The sequence below is a fragment of the Camelus dromedarius genome, chromosome 8 (genome assembly GCF_036321535.1).
Source record: "Camelus dromedarius isolate mCamDro1 chromosome 8, mCamDro1.pat, whole genome shotgun sequence".
NCBI lineage: Eukaryota > Metazoa > Chordata > Mammalia > Artiodactyla > Camelidae > Camelus > Camelus dromedarius.
Genome location: NC_087443.1, coordinates 42117579 through 42139456, shown reverse-complemented (window position 1 = coordinate 42139456; position 21878 = coordinate 42117579). Strand labels below are relative to the sequence as shown.

Genomic DNA, 21878 nt, shown 5'->3' with positions numbered 1-21878 from the left:
ATTTTCTTTTTTCTTTTTTTTCCCCTTTAAATCCAAAATTTGAAAAGAAAAACCTGGCCTGGACTTTAGAAAGAAGCACTGGACCCTAGTTCTCCAGGCTGTTTCTTCTCCTGGCATCCTTTGAGGGAGAATATGGAACTGAGCTGATAACATCTGGATGAAGGACAGCTCATTTCCGTTTAAGTTTACGTCTGTTTCCAACTCACATCAAAATTAAATGTGTTTCTTCGGTATCTTACTAAAATCGAGGCTGAGTCTTATGTAAGTTTCCCACAAACTAGTTGTTAAGGAACGAGAAAATCCAAATTCGGGTCTGCAATCTATCTTGGCAAGTATCTTAAATTTTCTGGGGCTGTTAATTCCTCTGCAAACCAAACACTTTTGAGTAGATTCAAATTTTTAAGAATCCTGGCACTTTGGCAACATGGTAAAGTTTTTATATTCACAGGCTAAATATAGACAACATGCCCACATATGGCAAATTATAATGAAGAATTATACTAGTTTGAATCCTATGATCCATAAATTAAAAAAAAATTTCTTCAGAAATGGTTAGGAGACTCCAAAAATAATAACAATGTTAATGAAGTACTGAAAATAAGATTAGAGGCGGATGTTGTAATATTTTCCTTCTTCCTTTCTATGTCATTCCTTTTCTGAGGCATGTTAAATTAGGCATTGATTTTCTACCTCCAGGTGGCAATGTATAGCAATCTGGCTCCGACACTGGGGCCAATAGCGATAACAGCAGACACTTCTAACCATATGGCAGACCGTGTCCCAAGCAAGGATATCACATACACATACCCTCTCTGCAACACACACACCATTTTACAGACACACACACAGAGTTTTTTCCTAATGCTCATATATACCAACACCAAAAGCAACAAGGGAAGAAGGACAGGCCTAGAGGTAACATGGAGTGAAGGCTTCCAGGCACTAATTATGTGTGGCCTTGGGTGAATCTCTCTGATTGACCTCCTCTTCGTGTAGTATGTTGTTGTATGATCAGAAAGACTGGGTGTTAAAAAAAACTATAAACTCAAAATTAGTCAAATAATTAGACAACTAAGAGCACAAAGTACCCCTGGGAAGTGGAGGGATGGGAACCCTGAACCAGAACAGCTTTGGTTTTTCTTGGGTCTCAGGATGATAGGTCCATTATCTCTGCTTGTCAACTAATCTGCATCCAAGAGGCATTTTTAAACTTGGAAAGTGCAATTCAATAGGAAGTGTCACTGTACAGAGATGATCACAGTTAACATTTCTGTGTTTTTTCCTAATCTTTTTTCAATGTGCGTGCATGCATGTGTGTTTCGTGTGTGACCCTCTACATAGTGCAGCTTGTCAGCAGCCTGTGGCTTCCCCCACACTCATCTTCTATGTAGCATTCCACATACAATGAGCAATTGCTATGTTACCGATAATTTCAAGCAAATGAGAGAAAGGGGTACAAACTGCCTCAGAGAGCAAGTAGTATTTTGCTTTAAAAAAAATACCTGTTCTCTATTCAGCTCCTGGCTAAATCCTCTCTCCCACTGTATTGTCCCCCATGTAGGCAGTTCTGCTTCTCTTCTCAGCTTACAAATACCATAATCAGAAAAAAAGGCTGGCATCTTGCTGAATAGCTACCATGTAATATCCAGGTGAAAGCAAATATGATTCCAAGTGTCATGTACATACATGTGTAGACACATATTATCTTCTGAGAACTATACTCATATTATATATTTTTATCTCCTTTTTTCACTAATATAGTCTATTCATTTCCTCACGTCATTAAATATGCTTCAAGAAAACATAATTTTCAAAGGACTCCCAACAAGAGTAAGAACTTTTGATATGAGAAAAGCAGTGTGGATGTGACATGGACTTTGTAAGGTGCAAGATGACCTTCATCATAGGAGACTACGTGGAACTTTATCACCTACAACACTACATGAGGAAGCTGAGATTTCCCAGAGGGAGCAAGGAGGTATGGAACCTAATACTGTGTGCTTTATCCTCATTATCCTATTTAGTGTCCCCCCAAAACCTTATGAACTATTACTCTCCTATTTTTTATATAAGGAAACTGAGGCCCAGAGAGCTCTAGCTAATTTGGCACAGACCTTGGATTTGGGACCAGAGATGCCTGAGTCTAGACTCAAGTTTTTTTTTTTTTTTCCTATTTCACCATAATACTGTCCCTCTGAAAATGGAATCTTAAAGTCAAGTCATATAAAATGTCTCAGAACCACATGAAGAAAAAATTTTAACAAATGTTATGAGCAAGAATAGAATATTCAGTTACTCAGAATGAGAGAGAAAAATGCAATGTCAGCGTGCCTTATATTTAGCTCCCGAACCTAAAATAGGAGTCCTGTGGGCCTGGCAGGGAAGCCCTTTCTCCTTGGACATTCAGGGATCTGGGGGCTGGACAAGGGTGGAGCAGCTGCTGAGATGATGTGTGGCTCAGCTTGAGGGGAGTGGAGCCAGCTCAGCTGTGTATGAACCAAGTACTGGAAGGGACTGAAAAATCTCTGTAAACCCTTCATCACTTCTAACAAGTAGATCTGCTGGTCTAGAAGGTATTCCAGCAATGTAGGGTTGAGGACATGAAGAGAGGTCTTTTAATATATCTTGGCCAAATGTCTTAAGCGATATTTCAGAATCTTGGCAATAAAGTCCTGTACTCTACAAAATCATGATTTCTTAAGAAATTTTTAAAAATTTTATTTGCTCAGTTTGTATTTTTCCCCTTTGTCTTTTTTGACCTTCCCTTTCTAGCTGGGCCTGACTCTCTGACACAAGCAAGAAGCAAGACAAGTATTCAAGTAAGTGAACTATCAAGAAGGCCAGCAACCCAAGTCAATGCCAAGAGTTACCAGGACAATCTGTTTCCTATCTTCTCTCCAGGGTTTCTGCCAATCAGTGATGGTGACAGGTAGGCCAGGAAGTCACAGATGCCACTACACTTACACTGTTCCTTAAGCTGATGGAGAAACAAGAGTCAGGCATGATGCCCAGAAGGTCTCAAGCAGGTCACTCAGGGCATCATTTTACTCAGAGCCCCAGATATTCTCTATGAACTCTCAGGAATGGAGCCCAGACTCCTTCCAAGATCTTCAAGGCCTCTATATAATTCCTTCTCCTTTAACAACCCTGTGTACCCAGTATAGGCTGGGAGAGACACGTTCTTATTACTGATGAGCTTAATTCTATCACCTTAACATATTTTATTCTGCCAAAAAATATAACAAATTATTTCCAAGCATGAACAATCACATAAATTATGCCTTTTATGTATAGAACCTAATAGAACGTACATTTCTCTTCATGTGGCTTAGAGTAACAATCTCTCTATTCCAGGCTACAATAAAGAGCAGAACTACCATCTACATTCACCTTTACCAAGCTGAGGGGAAAGGTCACCATGAGCCAGCCAGATGAGAGCAGCACCAGAAGGTGTAGTGCCAGGTTTGGGATAGGGACAAAGCCAGGGACACTGGGACAGTTCCCAAGGTGGGCCTTCAGAACTGAGGTGAGGAGGAGGGACAGCTGTGGCAGGAACTTCCTCCCTCCTTGTGAATGTTCTTAGCTACCAATAGCTGCATTGCCCCACCAAACCCATCCCAATGTCCCCTTGACTTTTCCATCAGTGGCTTCTGCTGTTGTAATGGTAGCCTTGGCCCCTGGCAGGGTCAAGAGATGTGCACAGTCATACAGTCCCTCTTCACTCCTTTCTGAGTCCTTACATAACTTCATAGACTCTTGGGTTGAACAGAATATCCTGTCAAAAGCAAGAGGTATCAGAGAAAAGGAGGCAAAGGAGAATTTCAGGGCAGACTCCCTAGTTCCCTCGAGCCTTGTCACTGATGTCTGTCATCTGGTAATAGTCTGAATTCCCCCTTTCCCAGTGTGCCCTCCTCCAGAAGCACTCACATCTCTATGGTCCAGACAGCAATTACAATGAGCTGCTGACACACAGGTCAAGGAGGTCTGACAAGATTAGCCTCATGTCATAAGAACAGGGTGTGTGTATGACAGAGAAAGAGCCAAAAGCTTTCTTTACTCCAGAGCAGCATTTTATTTTTTATTAAAAGATCAGTTACTCAAATTCTACACTTAGATATATACCTGAAAGAATTGAAAACAGAAACTCATACAGATACTTGTATGTCAGTGTTAATTGTAGCACTATTCATAACAGCCAAAAGATAGAAACAACCCAAGAATCCATCAACAGATGAATGGATAAACAAAATGTGTGTGTGTGTATGGAATATTGTTCAGCCATAAAAAGGAATGAAGTTCTAATATATGCTAACAATAGGATAAACATCAAAAAATTTGTTTTAAGTGAAATAAGCCAGACACAAAAGGACACATATTGCATGGCTCCACTTACATGAAATATATAGAATAATCAAATTCTCAGAGGGAGAAGACAGATTAGAGGTTAGCAGGGACTGAGGGGAGAGAGAATTGGGAAGTTATTGTTTAATTATTTAAAGTTTCTATTTGGGGGTAATGAAAAAATTTTGGAAACAGAAGTGATGGTTGCACAGCATTGTGAATGTAATACATGCCACTGAATTGCACACTTAAAAATGGTTGAAACAGCAACTTTTAGGTCATATATATTTTACCACACAAAAAGAACAGTTGCTCAGTGAACATTCATTTTCCTTGCTATTCAAAAATTGTCTTTTTAGATTCTGCCAAGTTGCTGGAAATTTTTTGATGTCATCAGAGTGGCACATATTTTCTTTTCTCTTTCTGCACAGCTCCATTATCTGATCCTCTGAACAACTATTAGTAAAAATGGAGTCCCAGGCAATCTTCTGTTCTACATGACTTAAAGACTTTAATTTACGTGAAAAGTACTATCCTTATCATTCCTATTTTACTGAAGTGAAGGAAAAGCAGGTATCCTTCCCAGTGTCACCCAGCAATTAAGAGCAGAGTCAGAATTCAGTCGTGAATAGTCAGGCTCCAAAACTCACATCTTAACCATTAGTCTATGGCATCCTTGGAACTCTGCAATAGACACTTTCAGGGAACTTGTGAAAAATCAGACTCATAGCTTACCTCATATTTAAAAAGATACCTATGTGCTCCAACTTCAAAACTTACTAGAAAGCTATAGTGGTCATGCCAGTGTGGTACTGGCATAAGGATAGACATAGATTAATGGAACAGAAATGAAAGTGCCCCATACTCTGGCAGCGTGTAGAGGATGGACTGGGATGGTTAGAGACGGTTATATGAGATTTTAGAAAGAAAAATTCTTAGGAAACTGTAGTAAATTACCCAATTTAGAGACGAAGACTGGAGTATGACAAGGGGTAAGGGAGGGGAACCATTTGAAAATAACTCCATGGCATCTAGCTTGGGTGACTGATAACAGAGTAATGCCATTTTCCAATAAAAAATACTGGAGAAAGAGCAAATTTTTTGAGATGAGGAAGAGGACAATGAATTATTTCAGATTTTTAAAACTTAAGCAGCCTGTGAGGCTATCCAGAGTGGCTTGGCAACATCAGTCAAGAGGTATGGGCTAGAGATCTAAATTTGGGATTCAGGTGCGTGGCGGCATTAACTGAAACAGTGGAGGAGGTGAGATTCTCTAAAAAGGTCAGAGAGACGGAGAGCCAGGATGAGCACAGCACATTAGGGAATACTGATACTTAAGGGGTAGGCAGAAAAAAGAGGCACAATTAATGGAGGCTGAGAAATAGATGGAGAAGTACGAGAAGAACTGGAAAAGATTGCAAGGCAGACATTCAAAGAGAATGTGGACCCAACACACCCATCGACAAAGTACTTATTATGATACTTTAAGCTGCAAGTAGCAGAAATCCACTTGAGCTAACTTAAGTGGAGGAGGAGGATTTAATAACAGGATTCAGAAGTGTTTCACTCAATCGAAAGGCAGACTGTACGGTTGGGCCTCCCACGGGGGCTAGAATCAGGAACCTGACAGCTGTCAGGAACCAAGGGAGATATCTGCTCAGTTCTTTAAACAACTGCTTCATTTATTTCTCGGCAGACTATCTGTTTGCTTTTGCCCACCCCACAGTGCCTGATATGCATACTGAGTAGTTCTCTGAATCCAATTCCATGTCACTAGAAAAAAAATCTGATGAGCCCCAGTTGTCAGGTGTCCACCCATGATCCAATCAGTCACGGCCACACTGGGGACAAGGAAGACACACACAGAGCAAACATGGCAGCCACGATTCACTTCTTAAATAAAGGGAGTAGTCTCAGAGATGAACCACTTTGAATTTGGTGGATGCCCCCAAAGATATGTACTCCAAGCTTAATCAAAATGTCTGCACAAAGATGTGGGTGCCCATTCACGGAGGCATTAATTATAAGGAAAGTTGTGAGAACCCTGACTTTTCCTCTCTCTCTGTTTCTGTTTCATCTGTCAGCCCAGAGGGAAAGCTGCATTAAAGTCTGTGTTGATTTCTCCGTAACAGAGACAAGAATAAAAGAAATTTCTTGAGAAAATGCCTTGACATCCTTAGGTCAGAGAATCTAAACAAATACAAAGGATCTTTTATTTTTTTTTTCTAGGGAGAGCTAGAGCTTTCCTGTTGTTTTTGCCTTTGGCTGGGTCTCATTGATTTCCCAAATTGTACTAGATGCTTTCTGGCTTTCATTAATCAGACTGCCACCTGTGATAGACTGTTGGTCCCTCGTCTTATTTTGATTAATTCCATTCTCACATTCATCTCTCCAGCACAGTTTGCAGTGGATGATTTGTTAGGGGCAGAGCAGGATGGGGGATGACTAGAGATGTGTAGTAGAGCAGTCTTCTCCTGAATCTGACTGAGTCTATCTGTTAACAGAAATATTTTCCCCCCTCATTCCTTCCAGCTCCAAGAATAGCAGTACCAGCTGTACTTGCCTGAGCAATATCTAAATTAATAAAATAAAGTGGGATTATTGACATTTTCTTGCTTCAACTAGCAAATGTGCATCTTTGAATTTTTATCAACTAAAATGCTCTTAAAATGGAACATTCGTAGAAATGGGCTTGACATAAAAATGAAAATGCTCACTTGACTCATGCTAATTATGCATTTGTGTATGTTGTTCTTTTATCTATTTTGCATTTTAGAAATTAGTATTAAACTAAGGCAGTTAAAGGAAAGCAATGTAACTTAGTAGTCAGGAAAGGGGTTTTGTGGTCAGACTTGTGTCTTATTGCCAGCAATACTACCTAAGACCTGGATGACTTGAGGGAATTTATTTAGCCTTTCTGAGCCTTCCTTTTCACATCTCCGCTATTACTCTCTTTTGCAGTTTAAATGATACATGTAAAGAACACACCATTACAGCCACTATGGAAAACAGTATGAAGGTTCCTTAAAAAACTAAAAATAAAGTTACCATATGATTGCCAGCAGTCTCACTCCTGGACATATATCTGGAGAATACTATAATTTGGAAAGATACGTGTACCCCAAATGTTCATAGCAGCACTATTTACAATAGCCAAGACATGGAAGCAACCTAAATGTCCACTGACAGATGAATGGATGACTGGATAAAGAAGATGTGGAAGATATAAAATGGAATACTTCTCAGCCATAAAGAAGAATGAAATAATGCCATTTGCAGCAACATGGATGGACCTAGACATTATTATACTAAATGATGTAAGTCAGAAAGAGGAAGGGAAATACCATATGATATCAACTTACATGTGGAATCTAAAGTATGATACAAATGAGCTTATTTACAAAACAGAAGCAGACTAAAAGACAGAAAATAAACTTATGGTTCCCAAAGGGGAAAGGGGGTGGGGGAAGGATAAATTAGGAGTTTGGGATTAGCAGATACAAACTACTATATACAAAATAGATAAACAACAAAGTTCTACCATATAGCACAGGGAATTATATTCAATATTCTTTAATAAACCACGGTGGAAAAGAATATGAAAAATTATATATATATATATATATATATATATATATATATATATATATATATATATATATCACTGAATCACTTTGCTGTACACCAGAAACTAATACAACATTGTAAATCAATTATAGTTCAATATTTTTTTAAAAAAAGAATGCAACATTAGTATCTGACACATAGCAAAAGTTAATTAATGTTAGTTCAGAAAAGGTGTTTTGATGTGTAGAGAGTAACTTCTCAGCCACACTATTCAGAACCTTTGTTTCAGGTGTCGAGATAGAGGAAGAGTTTAATGTGGGGATAAATCCAAGAGAGATCTGGGGATTTGATGTAGCAGGGGAGAATAGTGGAAATGGTGGAAATGGGGTCATGCTATCTTTTGCATCGCATAGGAGAACGTGACAGAATTAACAGTCTGAGAACCTGTCCATTCTTTACACTTTACACTATCTAAAGGTCTCTGGGACTGGTCCACAGCTGCCTATTTGCATGAAGGCCTGAGGAGGCTTCTGGGAAAGAACTCTTCCAGGTTTGTGTGACTAGAGGCCAAAGGCCAGGCTCAGTAAGCAGGGTGATATTGAATGGAAATACTATTCAAATGTCCTGTGGTCCAGACTATGGGTCGCATGGTTAAACTAAAACTAAGAGATAAATGATCTCCACTGACACCCTTGTAGGGCATTCAGAGCACAAGGCCGCATGGCTTTGTAACCTGCTTAATATCACAAATCAGGGTAAATGAAACTTTCCTGCCTTAAGATAACTTCTAGAAGCAAAACAAGTCAAGGCTACAAAGGCCTGAGCAACACAACTGATTACCTAGAAAATGAAATAGCAAAAGAAGAAACACTTGCGGGCCCTTGGCAGCAGAGGACTAATTCACAAACACAGGCAAGACCCAGGGATCCGAGCTGCCATGGTGGGGTTATGGGCAGAGCTAAGGAAATGCCATTTGTGGCTGCTGCTGTGATGCTAATTTTACCCTCTGAAGATGTAGCCTGGGAAGTAATCGGTACCTAACAATGTTTGTGGAATAAATTTCTACTAAGTAAGCAATTTATATGCATCATACTTGTATATTGTCCTTTTCATTTATTTTGTTTTTAGGGATTAATATTGAAGTTAAAAAGTTCAAAGAAGTCTGTGTGGTGTAAACATGGGCTTTGGCATCTAGGAGGGACTTGGGCAAGTTACTTTATGTCTCCATGCCTTTTTTATTTCATCTATAAAATAGGATTGCTGGGAGATCTAACTGGACAATGGTGTCACTGTGTGTCTGATCCCAAGAATGGAGTTTTCTGCATAGCAATAATCAGACAGACATAAGCCGCTTACCAAGAACTCACGTATACAGTTGTGTCTCCCTATTCTCATAGTTGAAGATATAATCACAAAAAGGATTCAAAATTAACGTAAAATTAATGAGTAAAGATGTCTGCAATGAGAGGGGCAATCTGACCCATTTGAGTTACAAATTATAATAATTTTATTGTAAAGAACATGTCTCATCCTTATTTAATACTTTCTGAAGTCTTTAGCAGTTCTTGGTTCATTTAGGTAGGTTTTCAGTAAATACATACTAATGTACTGCTTGGGCGTACCCTTCACAATTCCGGACAATAATAATGCAGCAGTAGAGCCACTGAACTAGGAGCCAGGAGACTTGGGTCAAGACCTAGTTTTGCAGTACTAATTGGCCTGTGACCTTGGGTAAGCTTTCAGGACTTAAAATATTCTTCCTTAAAGTAAAGCGTTTCCTCCAAATTCTTACCAGCTCAAATATTCTATATTTTCACATAGGCTCTGAAGAGTGTTTTTCAGGAGGAAAAAAAGGAGCACGGAAATAGCAGATAGGAGGGCCCCCACGTGAAAAATCACAGTATCCCAGGCACTAACAACTTGTGAGAATCAGAGAAATGATACAGTATCAACAACAATTTGAGTGCCTATCAAATTTTAAGCACTGTGCCTTAGTGCTTTACATACATTATTTTATTTAATCTGGACAATAATCCCATGAAATAAGTATTTATATTCCCAATAATAGCTAAGGAAACTGAGTTTTAGACACTTAAAATTTTCAGTGACCACTTGCCTCTTACACAAACCTGAGAAAATCTGGGATGCCCTTCTTATTAACAAAGGGAACTGGAATTCGGTACTGGAATTATGTCCATAGCCTTGGTTTGTTTATCATGGTTCTTAACCTTTATTGAATTACAAATGCTTTAGAGAATTTGATGAATGTCATACAGATGGCAGCAGAAATCACAGACCCTTTGAAGTGCATTTATGGTTTAGAACATATCTCAGATAAAGCATCAAATCCTGCCCACAGTCTTTAATGGCAGTCTAAGAGGATCCAAGAACATCTCAAGTAACTGTTCAGAGAGTGCTTCAAAGGTCTAGCAAGGTGATAAAAACCCTTGCCACTATTATCCTTTCAAGATATCATGTTTTCTCATTTCTTAAGTCTTCTTCCATTCACATACCTATTTTACTGAGGCCAGAGTGTTTGCTTTGGAGCAATAAAAGGTGAATAATTTGCCCTAGATTTTTGCACTGCCTTTAATCCACTTCTCCATGGGCTTTAATTCTGGATCTTTACCACATCCCCCCTGGATCTGGGGGATGGAGATGATTACCCAATACTTATGGGTATTTGTGATAAGCTTGGTGACAGCACTTCAGCCTGCTTATTCCATCAACTGCAATCTGTCCGGACTGAATTAGATTATAAGGGGCTGCCATCCTGCCATTTAAAGACCCTTCAAATTAAAATGGCCAAGAGTCAGATAAAGCAGGACCTTATCTGCATTAACAAGGAGTTTGAATTATATACCAGGGGAAAATGTTGGAGAGTTTGAAGCAGGGGAAATATGACCTGATCAGATTTGATTTTTCAAAATGGCACTGTGACCACAGGAAGAAAAGGCTTGGAGAAGATGAAGAACTTGCATAGGAAAACAAAGTAGGAGAATTAGGTCATCCCACTTCCCTTTGAGCTCCTTGAAGGAGAGACTTTGTCAATCTTTCTCATGATGGTGTCCACATCACCTAGCACAGAGCCTGGTACAGTTTAATTAATCAGTGAATGAATTAAGAACTAAAAGCTCCTTGAAGGCAAGAATTCTTTGTCACATCGATATGTGAAAGGCTACTGTTTACAAAGAGTGGGCTTGGTGTAAAAAATCACAAAGTGGCACAGCAGCTTTCTCAGTAAATTATAAGCTCCTGAAAGCAGCAGCTGTAAATATTTTTCTTTGTGTCTCTGAGTGCCCTTCCTCCTAGCACTTAGCACAGTTATATCATAGACTAGTAACAAATGTTTACTGAATGAAAAAATCTGTTTGTAGACTAATGGAGTTTTTTCTTTTAAGCAAAGTGCTAAAACATCATTTTCAACATCCTACACTTACCAGGGCCTCATAGTGGGGCTGATTCTGAGAGTTACATCTATGAGCAACTGAAAGAAGTACAAGCAAAGAATGCCCAAACTGGAGAAGGCTTTAGAAGTTATCTGATCCAACTCCGTGGACTGTGAATAAGAGTACAGCTACTGTGGGTACTGCTTTATATTTTGGTCTCATGCTCGACCCCTGCCTGACTTCTCTGAGCTCTGTCCTCATTTCTTTCCAGCCCTGGGTAGTACACATTTGTATGACTCTGCTAAGTCCATTTGAAAATATAAAAATGGGATGAATTCCTGGTGTGATCCAGTGCCTGTCATTCATCTTGGCTCAGATCAGCTTCTTTGGCACTACTCAAAGGAGGGCCTTGGCCAGGAAGTGCTGGGAGTTCTAGAAGTAAGTATGCACAGCCAGCAGGTTAGGGGGCATCTTTGTGGGATTTCACAGTGTGTGCCACTTGCCCCTACCAAGCACCTTAATAAGCAAAGCAAAGGTTGCTGGGGGGGTGTTGGGATTATGTAAATTCACCATTTAACAATTTTATCATTAATAAAGCATTCCTGGGCTCTGCAGTAGAATTTTTATACCTCTTATCTATTTATAAATAAAATGCTTCCATGGATCTTATTTCTTTTTGTCAGTACTTGTTTTGGCACCTAAATTCTTTAAAATATCACTGATGAACACTTACTCTGTGACACACACTGTGATTTGTGTGGCAGGCCATGCAAAGAAGTAGAGTATTTGCCCGGTAACAGCACGTTTCAGTTGCCAGCAACAGAAAAACTGACTAACTGGCTGCAAGGCTATCAAGCTGCTAAAATAGCAGGCTTGGCCAAAACAGGATCTGGTAGATCTAGGAAGCCAAGGTAGCAGAAGTGAAACAACTGCCCCAGGTCACTGCCACTAGAATAAATCAACTGGTTTTCCCTATGTTTGTGATACTTTGTTAGAGCTTCAAAGCCCTGGGAGAGAATTCCAAGAAACCCTTAAGTTACCTACTTACCCTTCTGGAAAGGAAGGGCAGAAAGCTCTGATGGGCTGTCCCGTCAAGGCCACACACAACCGAAGAGAGATAACTTCCTGAGAGAGAAACAAGCTACTGTTTCCAATGTAGGACAGTGGATACCGAATAGCCAAAAAACAACATATGACTACTACCACTGGTTTCCCTGTAGATTTTACAATCGGGCTTGGAAGACGTCATGTATGTCCATGAAGAGTTAAAAGGATGAGGGTTGAACAGCCAAACAAATCAACAGCACAAATATCTCAAAGTAATGGTCTGTTTAAGTCTCATATAAATAGTCATACTGAGGATAAGAGCTGTGAATTTAGAGAAACCAATAAATGACTAGGGAAAGTCAGGCAGCTCTCACAGAGAAGGAGCAATTTAAGCTGGGCATGGAAGGATGGGTAGAATTTGATTAGGTGGGTGTTGTTCAGCATGCATTCACTCCTGAGGAGATTTAAAATAAAAGGTCCAAGGTGTGCCTGGACTAGAATAGTTCATGGGATTAAGTGCAAAAACTAATTATTGAGCAGCAAAAGATAAGACATGTAGCCTATTTAGAATAGGGCCTTTCCCATAGTAAGCACTTAACAGATGTTTACTATTGTTATTAACATTATTATCATCATTATAAGTTTAAAACTATTCTTCAAATTATACATGGCATTAATTTTTATATGTCTCCAAAAGAGTCTAGGTCTGTGCCTTACATGTTACAGAGTCTGATAGGAACATCTGCCAAAGACTGTGTCCCTGAACTGACTGAAAACTGATTTCTGGGACTCAGATTTGAAAGGTCAGCCATAGCAATCATAACTAGATTTTCACCTAAATTAGCCAGGATATTTTTAGATGCACCCAGGTTGATATAACCATACCCTATCTAGCATGCTGTTCCAGTGTTGTCACTCTCCCTGACAAGACATTCTTATTTGTGTCACATCAAGTTATTTTGCTGTAATATTTACGTGTGCTCAAGTGTATAGAAATGGAAAACAACCTGTCAGCCTTCTCCTCATAATGATTGTTATACTTGAATGTTATTGTCATTTTTTGGCTTCCTCCTCACCAAGCTAAAAACAAGCTCTTTTCATCTTTCTTTTAAAGCTCCCCAGCTTTAAAAAATGCTGTTGTTGCTGCTTTTTTTCAGGATCACTTCCAGTTTCCACACATCTCCTTTTATACTTTCTAGAACAAAATTATATAGCGTAGGTGATCATAGGGAGTTCCTATGAATAGGGCCAAGAGACCTCTCAAGAAATAATAATAACGAACAATTGTGGAGTGCTTATTATGTCCCACGTATTGTGTTGAGTAATTTACAGACATTCTTTAGTCAGAATACTCCTATGAAGTAACTATTATTATCCCTATTTTATGCATATGCAAAGTTTCAGAGCCAGTAAATGCACAAATAGGATAGTAATTAGATCTGTTCAATACCAAAGTCTATGCTTTTAATCCTCAGGCTATATTCCAGCCAACTGAGTTTTGGACCATGGTAACAAACAGAACATTAGATGATTAAGGCCCCCAAATGCTCTACCTTAGAGCAGTGCTTGTCCAATTTTTCCCACTCTAATGTTCAGAAGACATGGCGGGAGTCACAATGTAGTCTACCAGAAACAGGAGAGATTCTTCAGGAACTCATCTTTTATCTTAAAAATTCACATATATTTTGAATTCCATTTAATAATATACTCACATTTATTCACATATAAAAAAGTTCAGATTATAAACACCAAAGTAAAATTGAATCTTCAGAAAAGTGCATCATACTTATGGACACTTTGAGTTCTCTAGGACTATGGGAAGCCCAAATTGAGAATTAGAGCCTTGGCCTCGGCTACAATAACTTTAGCATGGGAAATATTTCAAAGAAGTTGTAATCCTTTTCCCTAGAACCGCCCTCCCCAAATCATCTTAGCCAAGCATCGTAAGAGATCAAGCATCACTCAGAATTACATCCTGATGTGCTCTCTAATATATACTGTTTGTAAAATGTCTGTAATAGAACTCAGGGTCTATGGCATGGGGTTATTCAGAATAATCTAGGAAAATTTGGGGATATCTGCCTTAAATGATGATTATCATTTAAAAAAATGATTGCTCTGCTGCCTTTCATTCTGGTAATAATTAAACATTATGGAAGGAGTGGTTGCTTGTTAAGCTCATTCTGAGTTTGTAACAATAGTCTATGTCACCTGCATTTAAGGGAAGGCTTTTCCTTCTATTCTCTTTTAAGAGTGGTGGTGAGGAGGGTGACAGTGCATCAAGCTTATCCCAAAGTGTAATTAAATAGTTATTCTGTGAAGTTAAAAGAGAAGGAAAATGTTTTCTGCTTCATCAACTTAACTTTCAACAGTAGTATTAGTGGTTATTGGTAGCTCTACTTGAGTATCAGTTATTGGATCAGGAAGGAAAGTCTGGCTCAAAACAAGGGTGATCCTATAATTTATCATTCAAACTGGGGCACTCTGGAGAAAGAAAGACGGCACTATTAATAAATAGGCCTAGACAACAGTCATAAACTGGGACTGTTCTGGTCAAACTGGGTCACACAGTCACCCTACCGATAACCAATTCTTCACATGAGTAAAAAGCCAAGGATGGTTCATTATACTAAAAACCTAATGTCATTCTATGTAATTTCAGGTTGTTTTTTTGGTGACACTTAAGACTAATTTTTATATATGGGTGAGAGCTATGGGCTCTCAAATTTAAAAAAGCCCTCTGTCCCACTCTTGCCAATTCCTATACTAATGTGACTTTCTTCTTCCCATACTTTAGGTGTTCATGTATGTCTGTTTACTAATAATTACATCTAAACTAGCAACATCCATTGCCTATTCATATCCAATTTATGTTGCATTTTGACCATGAGATTTTTTTTGCAGCAATAAAGCATTTAGTCACTTTCTCATCCTATATCTCAGTATGTGTGTTTGCTCTTAATTGCAATCTGTATAATTATTGAATTTCCATTCCATTTTTGAAGGATTTCTTCACACTTTACAGTAAATTTGATTCCTGCCTTTAAAAGTGTTGGTAACATTTGTCAACTTAACTCAGATGCCATCTTAATTGTTGTTGATATCACAGAACTGTTTAGTGTGACACCAATGAAAAAGGCTTCCAAGGTCATTCTAACTGCCCTAACAGATAACTCTAAAATCTCAGTGGTTTAACAAAATAGAAGTTGTTTTTTGACTCAGGTCAAAACCAAATGGTTATTCCTAATAGACTTACCATATGACCCAGTAATCCCACTCCTGGGCATATATCCAGAAGGAACCCTACTTCAAAAAGACACCTGCACCCCAATGTTCATAGCAGCACTATTTACAATAGCCAAGACATGGAAACAGCCTAAATGTCCACCAACAGATGACTGGATAAAGAAGATGTGGTATATTTATACAATGGAATACTGTTCAGCCATAAAAATAACAACATAACGCCATTTGCAGCAACATGGATGTTCCTGGAGAATGTCATTCTAAGTGTAGTAAGCCAGAAAGAGAAAGAAAAATACCATATGAGATCGTTCATATGTGGAATCTAAAAAAAAAAAAAAAAAAAAAAGAACATAAATACAAAACAGAAATAGAGTCATAGACATAGAATACAAACTCGTGGTTGCCAAGGGGGAGAGGGGTGGGAAGGGACAGACCAGGAGTTCAAAATTTGTAGATACTGACAAGTATATGCAGAATAGATAAACAAGATCATACTGTATAGCATAGGGAAATATATACAAGATCTTGTGGTAGCTCACAGAGAAAAAAATGTGACAATGAATATATGTATGTTCATGTATAGCTGAAAAATTGTGCTGTACAGTGGAATTTGACACAACATTGTAAAATGACTATAACTCAATAAAAAAATGTTTAAAAAAAGAAAACTGCCACTATCTTATTTATGTTAACTTTCAATAGGTTTATCATCATCAAGTGAATTAATTTCTAAGGAGGTTAGTTTCTTATGCAGTAAATATTAATAAATACAGTCCACATAAAAAAGCTCTTTGAGGCCTCAATAATTTAAAGAGTATAAAGAGTTCCTGAGACCCAAAAGTTTGAAAACCACCAAGAAAGAGAAAGACATTAGAACAGTGTAGGCACTGAGGAATTTCCAGTCAAGATGGTCAAGTAGTAGGACCACGAACTCTCCTCCTCTCATAATCACAACAAAACTACAAGTGATTGATAAAGTATTGATAATTAACTTAAATGTAAATGAATTATATGCTCCAACCAAAAGACACAGACTGGCTGAATGGATACAAAAACAAGACTCATGTATTTGCTGTCTACAAGGGACCCACTTCAGAGCTAGAGACACATACAGACTGAAAGTGAGGGGATGAAGACCCAAAGAAGGACATTACATAATGCTCAAGGGATCAATCCAAGAAGATGTAACAACTGTAGATATATATGCACCCAACATAGGAGCAGCTCAATGTGTAAGGCAACTATTAACAGACATAAAAGGAGAAATTGACAATAACACAATAATAGTGGAGGATCTTAACAGTTCACTTACATCAATGGACAGATCACCCAGAGAGAAAATCAGTAAGGCAATAAAGGCCTTAAATGATGCATTAGAACAGATAGTTTCAATTGACACTTACAGAGCATTCCATCCAAAAGCAGCAGAATACATATTCTCCTCAAAGGCACATGGAACATTCTCCTGTAACACATGCTGGCCCACAAAGCAAGTCTCAGTAAATTTAAGAAAACTGAAATCATATCAAGTATCTTTTCTGACCACAGTCTTATGAGATTAGACATCAACTACAAGAAAAAACTGCAAAAACCAGAAACATGTAGAGGCTAAACAATGTGCTACTAAACAATCAAAGGATCACCAAAGAAATCAAAAAGGAAACCAAAAAATACTTAGAGATAAACAAAAATGAAAACATGATGATCCAAAACCTCTGGGACACAGCAAAAGCAGCTCTAACAGGGAAATTTACAACAATACAAGCTTACCTCAGGAAACAAGAACCATCTCGAACAAACACCCTAACCCTACACTAAAACAATTAGAGAAAGAAGAACAAACAAAACCCAAAGTTGGTAGAAGAAAAGAAATCAGAAATATTAGGGCAGAAATAAATGAACCAGAGACTAAAAAATAATTTTAAAAAGATCAATGAAACTAAAAGCTGGTTCTTCAAAAAAAATAAACAAAATTGATAAACCTTTAGCCAGACTCATCAAGAAAAAAAGGGAGGGCCCAAATTAATAAAGTCAGAATTGAAAAAGGAGAAGTTACAATTGACGCCACAGAAATACAAGGGATCATAAGAGGCTACTATGAACAACGATATGCCAACAAAAAAGGACAGCCTAATTGTAAGACTGGATACTATAAAACTCCTAGAGGAAAACATAGGCAGAACACACTTTGACATAAATTACAGCAATATTTTTTTCAAACCAATTCCTAAAGTAATAGAAACAAAAGCAAAAATAAACAAATGGGACCTAATTAATCTCAAAAGATTTTGCACAGCTAAGGATACCATCAAAAGACCAAAGAGACAACTTACAGAATGGGACAAAATATTTGTGAATGATGTGACTGACAAGGGACTAATTTCCAAAATATACAAACAGCTCATACAGCTTAATATCAACAAACAAACAGACAAAACAAGCAACCAAAAAGTGGGCAGAAGACCTAAATAGACATTTCTTCAAAAAAGACATCCAGATGGCCAACAGGCACATTAAAAAGATGCTCAATTTTGCTAATTATTAGAGCAATGCAAATCAAAACTACAACGAGGTTATCACCTCATACCAGCCAGAATGGCCATCATTAAAAAGTCTATAAATAATAAATGCTGGAGAGGGTGTGGAGAAAAAGAAACCCTCCTACACTGTTGGTAGGAATGTAAATTGGTGCAGCCACTATGGAGAACAGTACGGAGGTTCCATAAAAAACTAAAAATAGACTTATCATAATGTCCAGCAATCTTACTCCTAGGCATATATCCAGAGAAAACTGTAATTCAAAAATACATATGCACCCCAATGTCCATAGCAGCACTGTTTACAATAGCCAAGACATGGAAGCAACCTACATGTCCATCGACAGACAACTGGATAAAGAAGATATGGTGTGTACATACATATGTGTATGTACACACACACACAATGGAATATTACTCAGCCAAAAAAAGAATGAAATAATGTCATTTGCAGCAATGTGGATGGACCTAGAGATTATCACATTAAGTGAAATGAGTCAGACAGAGAAAGATAAATATATGATCTCAATTATATGTGAAATCTAAAAAAAATTACAAATTTTATTTACAAACCAGAAATAGTCTCTTAGACATAGAAAACAAACTGTGGTTACTAGAGGGGAAAGTGAGGCAGGGGAGAGACAGATTAGGAGTTTGGGATTAACAGATATACATTACTATATATAAAATATATAAACAACAAGGACCTACTGTGTGGAAGAGGGAACAATATTCAATTTCTTATAACATAAAATGGAAAAGAATCTGAAAAGAAAAAAAATGTATGTATATGTATAACAGAATCCCTTTGCTGTACACCTGAAACTAACATTGTAAATTGACAACTCTTCAATAAAAAATAAGAATGAAGAAAAGGTTAAAAAAAAAAAGGTTATTCCTAATGAACAGGATGACTCTACTCTGAGCAGTGACTGAGAAACCTAATTTTTTTCATCTTCTTCTTCTTAGGCTAGGTATGGAGATGGTACACATCACATCCAGCTATCTTCTGTTGGCCAGAATTTAGTTGTATGACCACACCTTACTAAAAGTTTTGTAAATGTAGTCTAGCTGCAGTCCCAGAAGGGAGAGGAATTAAGTTTGGTGAACACCTAGGCATTCTATGCTACAGAGGTGATTTTTCTATACCATTTGTTTGGCATCTTAAGCAAGAATTATACTTAACACAGTAAGTTCAGAACCTAGTCTATACCATATCTCCTTAATGTGCAAATAGCACAGATACTAAAGCTTTATCAAAGCCCTTGCAGAGGCAAAAGATCAAAGAGAGTCAGCATGACCTTACGTAATTCACTTAAACTCTATAAGCCTCAATTTTCTCATCTGTAAAATCTAAGTAAAAGTACCTGACACAATTCCTGGCACATAGAAAGCTCTGTAGTTAAGATTATTTCTTAAGGTCTCACAAGGAATGTGCTATACATCAGTATTTGTTTCACTGTAGTTTTTGCTTTGTTTTGTTTTTGACACTACAGTGTAAACTGACTATAATACAATTAAAAAAAAGAAAGAAGCACTAGCATTAACAATTGTAAATTGTTCAAAATCAAGAACTGTCTTCAGGCCAGATTCTCATTAGACATTGTTTTCTGGCAGTGTATATAAGTGCCATTTTTTTATTTTTACATTTTCCTTCAGGAAAGAGAATGTCATGGGCTTACACATATAGTAGAGGAGGGAGGGAAAAACACACAATAATAGGCACTTACCTACATTAACTCATTATTTTTCCCAGTTGTATTGAGATATAACTGATACATATCATTGTTTTGGTTTAAGGTATACAACATACTGATTTGATATATATTTATATATTATGAAATGAACATTAAGCTATTTTATTCTAATACATATAATCCTATTAGGTATTGACACCCTCATTTTAATAAAATGAGTCAGCCAAAATTCAGAGAGATCAGTTGACTTGTCCAGTTTTGAGGGAGGCTTTAGGCTTCACAGAAGACACATGCTCCTTTCTAACCCAGAATTTCTCAAGATGTGGTCCAGGTACTACGGACTTCAGAATCATTAGAGCCCCAGGCAAGGTCTGTAGGACCCAAAATCTTGGAAGATGGCTCTCAGAAACCTATATTTTAAACAATCATCACAGGTAATGTTGGAGCCATAGTGTAAATCAGCTGGTCTCCACCACTGCTATCCTTACTGTCCCTACTGCTCCACAGAAATCAGTCTAGCTGAGGTATGCTATGACCTGCTGGTACTAACTCCAACGGATATTTTCACTCCTAATCTTACAGTCTGTCACCTTAATTTGAAGTTACTGATCACTTTCTTTTTGAGAATTGTACTACCTTGGCTTTTGAAGCAATTCCTGCTCATGATTTGTACATGCTCTGTTTCTTTTCTATCCTCTACATGAGTCCCCTTGTTCTGCCTGCACTTTAAATGCTGGTATTCTCCAGAGTTATGCCCAAGGCCTACTGCTCCCCTCATTCACACTCTCTTCCCACAGGGTTGCTAATACCTCTCACCTGCTGTTTGTTTTTGCTGCCCAGAGATTCAGACACACCTACCCAGGGGTCCATTATGTGTCTTGATTGTCTACTTCAATATCCAGTATACCCCAAACAGAACTAACCATTCACACACATGAACTACTTTAGTTCTGAAAAGAATCTATTCAACTTTTTATTGAAATATAACATATATCCTGAAAAGAGCACAAGTCATAGGCTTAGATCACAGATTGATGAATTTACACAAAGTGAACACAGACATGTAAGCAACACCCACATCAAAAAATAAGTCATTGCTGGCCGCCAGCAGCCCTCCCCATGACCCCTTCTAATCACTGTCCTCCCCATTTTAAAAGTAATGCTATTCCGACTTCTAATACCATTGATTAATTTTGCTTGCTTTTGAATATTATATAAACAGAAACATCTAGTACGTTTCCTTTGTGCCTGGCTTCTTTAGCTCAAAATTATGTTTATGAGATTCATCCGTGTTGTTGTATGTAGCTGTAGAATGTTTATTCTCATAATTATGTGATATTCTATTGTATTAAATAAATCACAATTTATTTTTCCATTCTACTACAGATGGAGTATTTTGTTATTTCAAGTTTGAGGCTATTATGACTAGTGAAGCTATAATATTATTGCACATGATTTTTGGTGAACATACGTACACATTTCTGTTAGGTATGTATCTAGAAATGGGATTGTTGGCTCAAGGTTATACATAAGTTTGACCTTAGTGGATATTTCTAAACACTCTTCCAAAGGATGGTGCCAATTTATACTACTACCAGCAGGATATGAGAGTTCCAATTTTCCCATCCTCACCACCACTTAGTATTGTCTTTTTTTCATTTTAGCCATTCTGGTGGGTGTGAATTTAATTTGCATTTTCCTGGAGAAAAATCACTAATCATTTTTGCAAGTTCTGTTTCATTACATTGGTGCCACCATCTACCCAATCATAAACTAGAAATCTGGGCCTCATCCAAGCCCCTCTCCCTTCCTTTACTCTCACATGCTAATTTTACCATGTAAATATTTATCAAATCCTTCAGCTTGCTGCTACCAATCCCTTCATTCAGAGCTTCATTACTTCTCAATTTGTTTACTTCCAAAGTGGTTTCCTCTTAGTCCCCAAATTAATTATCCATAAAGGCATTGGAATGATCTACACCAAACCCAAATTTGCCATGTTTCCACCATGTTTAACCACTTCCATGGCTCCCTGCTTCCTCTAAAAGAAAGTC

The 21878-nt window shown here is 37.8% G+C and overlaps 1 protein-coding gene across 9 annotated transcripts in view; it reads right to left on the bottom strand.

Annotated features, from left to right (window-relative positions):
- FAM13C (family with sequence similarity 13 member C) overlaps nt 1–21878 on the bottom strand; it is a 542774-nt gene that overhangs the window by 221498 nt on the left and 299398 nt on the right. Inside the window, exon 16 of one of the 9 annotated variants that reach the window (XM_064488163.1) lies at nt 10007–12422. The exons of the other annotated variants lie outside the window; for them this stretch is intronic. The gene's annotated coding sequence lies outside the window, so the exon portion shown is untranslated. Of the gene's footprint in view, nt 1–10006; nt 12423–21878 lie in introns of those variants that run through there. 9 annotated transcript variants of the gene reach the window in all.